Here is a 3,351-nt window from a genome sequence, read left to right as displayed (position 1 = left end):
TCTCACCTCTGCAGCAGCTGCGAGGTTTCCAAAAGCCAAAACACACATTCCAGTTCATCCACACGAGATTAGTGGGAATTTGGGATCTGCCTCGTGCCTTGCCCAGGGTGGTGAAGGGCAGGTAGGAACCACCGTGGCAGCATGCTCTGCTCCCACTCCATGTCATGCCACATGGAGTCACCTCTGGAACACACTTGGGAAAACAAACCAAGCCCTTTTGGAAAGGAAAAGGGTTAATTTTTAGGACAGGGTTCATTGGGAGTTGTTTTAGGCATTGCCTGTCCTGCATAGTCTCTGCAGCCCCATGGAGCAATGAGCAGCTGTATCCCACCTTGTTCCCAGTCCTGACAGGACATGGGTGGGATGAAGCTCTCCTGAGATTCTCTGTGTGATGAATGAGTGAAAAATATCCTTAAGGATTCAGGGAAAATAGATCAGAGAGCTGAGGCAGGTTCCTCCTGAGCCAGGTCACTGAGCTTTTCCTGCTGGATAACCACAGCCTTCTGGGGTAACTTCTGGAGCCACCACATCTTTCCTGCTGGCTCCAGGCAGGATCCTCCCTCTCCACTCTGTCCCTTCTCTGTCCTGTTCCCAACATCCTCTGTGGATGTGGGATCCATGGAGGGATCCAACACAGGTGCCCCAGCCAGGACCTTCCCAAAATCAAAGGAGCCCAACCAATGCCCTGAGTGTGCATCCCAGTAAGACCAGTCCACCAGAAAAGGGGGATGAAACCTCATGGATCCCAACCTGCTTGCTCTGAGACAGGCTTTCCAAAGGCTTGGGATAAAATGGAGCTGTGGGCCAGCCAGAGCTTGGAGGAGACTCAGGAACCCCTCGGGGCAGCCCCAGGGTGGATGTGGGAGTCCCAAATGTTCATCCAACCTCCAGCCGAGGAACGGCACCTCCTTCTCTTCCCGTGTTCAATCAACCAAACACTCCATTTTTTTCCAGTTTCTCTTTTTTCAAGGCAGCCCTTCACAGGGACCAGGTTATCCTGCCCTTCTCCAGACTAAACAAATCCTCCTTGTGTTTTTCTGCCCATTTTATCGGTCTCGCTGCCACATTCCGAACTCGTTCCATGCCAGCGTCCCTTTCCAGAGAGGAATGATCTCTCCTGCAGGGCTGCCCTCAGAAGATGCCTTTCCCTTTCCTGCTGGATCCTGCACTGCTTTTAGGACCATTTACTGCCTCTCCAACTATTTTGTAGCAGTGCTCTGAAATCTTCCTCCCCGAAGCACAAACTCCCCTTGAGCATCACAGTCAGAGCAAGAGCGATCCCCCCAAACTCTGGGGAAGAGAGCACCAGCTCTGTAGGTTTGGGAAAACCTCTGGGGAAGGTTGTTGAGCTCTTTCTGCACAGCCAAAACTCGGGGGCAGGGGGGATGAGCTCATGCCGGTGCCTGCAGGAGACTCCTCCGATACATCCAGCTCCAGAAGCTGGAGTGAGGAGTCATAAGTAGGTATTGGATCCCATGGGCACTAATTAATCCTGAAGCCTCGTGTTTCTCCTGCTGCTTCCCAGTGGCAGTGACCTCACGCGATGAACCGGCAGCTCCCTGCCCCGTTCCTGTCGATAGCTCATCCCTGAGGAGCAAGGAATGACCTGATTGAGGGTCAGATCTTTGAAAAGGACATTAATGACCCATTTCAGCCTAAAATCACCCCAAAAACGTGCTGGGGCTGGGGGAGCCCCTGGCGCCGGTGACAAATGACAGCCAGGCAGGAGCCGCCTGAAAGCAAAGCCGGGGAAATCGGAGGAGAAGGATTCTTCTGGCTTTGCATCATCACAGCCCAACCACATCTATTTTTGCTGTAGGCATGGCATCGAGCTCCCGTCACCGCTATTCCTACTCCATCCATCTCCCTGTGCCAGGGGAAGAGTGGCAGAGGGATGGTTTAATTGTCCTTTAATTGCCTTAAAATCCAGGGAATTCAGGTTGCTGCCCTTCACCCCCCTGCCCCAGCAAGGGATGACTGTCCCTGGGACACGAGGCCACTTGTCACCCCCCCAGCCAGTGTTATAAGTGCACCTTACTCCAGTCTCCGATCACAGCTCGGATGCGCTTCCACAGGGATTTGGCTTTTGTTCTAAAAAGGAGAGAGGAAAATGTCATTTAACCTGCTGGCAGGTGGTGACAGCAGCTCCTGGTCACCTGAGGACACCCTCCAGCAGAGCCACACACCTCAGAGGCCGCAGGAGCTGTTTCCCAGCGGGCTGAGAACGTGCCCAGCTCGGTGCTCCGGTGTCTGGCACTGGTTTGGTGTCTCCTGGAGCCTTTCGGACAATGGGCTCACACACAGCGATGCCCGGTCAAATCTGGGTTGGGAAGGGTTTGCACACTCTGCTTTTCCTAAAAAGAGCATTTATTTACTTTTTAAAAAATTAATTTTTAATGATATCTTCTATTTATTAATTTATTACATTTTATTTTGTATCTATATATATTAGAATTTATTTCTTATTTATTTTTTTTCCTTGATTCCTGAGCAAAACAGATTCCCTGTCCCTCCTGTCCCTGAAGGAACTCCTGAAGGGTCAGGGGTGATGAGGTGCAGAGGGTTGGGGGTGCTGGGATGTCACCAGGTTCCAGGGCAGAGGAGAGTTGGGGGGTGAGGGAGTTGGGGATGCTGGGATGTGGTGGGTGCCAGGGCAGAAGAGGTTTTTGGGGTGATGGGCTGCAGTGGGTTCAGGGACAGAGGGGTTGGGGTGATGGGGTGTGGTGGGATCCAAGGGAGAGGGTTTGGGGGTCTTGGGGTGTGGTGAGTTCCAGGGCAGAGGGTTTGGAGTAATGGGGTCGGGGTGATGGGGGCGGTGGGATGCACGGCAGAGGGTTTGAGGTGATGACAGGGTGTGGTGGGTTCTGGGGCAGAGGGGTTAGGGGCGCTGGGGTGTGGTGGGTCCCAGAGCAGAAGGAGGGGTTGGGGGTGCTGGGTTTGGAGGTGATGGAGTCCGGGGTGCTGGGATGTGCTGGGTTCCAGGACAGAGGGGTTGGGGGCGCTGGGGTGTGGTGGGTTCTGGGGCAGAGGGGTCAGAGGGTGCTGGAGTGTGGTGGGTTCCAGGGCAGGGGAGGGTTTGGGGGTGACAGGGTGCGGCGGTTTGGGGGTTTGGGGGCGTGGTGAGTTCTGGGGCAGGGGAGGGTTTGATGGACTGAGGTGGGTCGGGCTCACGGGGTGCGGTGGTTTGGGGGTGATGGAGGGAGGTGTTTTGGGGGTGCTGCGGTGCGGTGGGTTCCGGGACAGAAGGGCTGTGGGGGCACAGGGCCGAGTTCCCTCGGGCCCCCCCTGCCCACCTGCCCCCCCGCGGGGCGGCCCCGGGGCCGGGCCGGGCCGGGCTCCGCCCGCCGCTCT

The sequence above is a fragment of the Pseudopipra pipra genome, chromosome 10 (assembly GCF_036250125.1).
Source record: "Pseudopipra pipra isolate bDixPip1 chromosome 10, bDixPip1.hap1, whole genome shotgun sequence".
NCBI lineage: Eukaryota > Metazoa > Chordata > Aves > Passeriformes > Pipridae > Pseudopipra > Pseudopipra pipra.
This window is presented reverse-complemented; position numbering follows the sequence as displayed.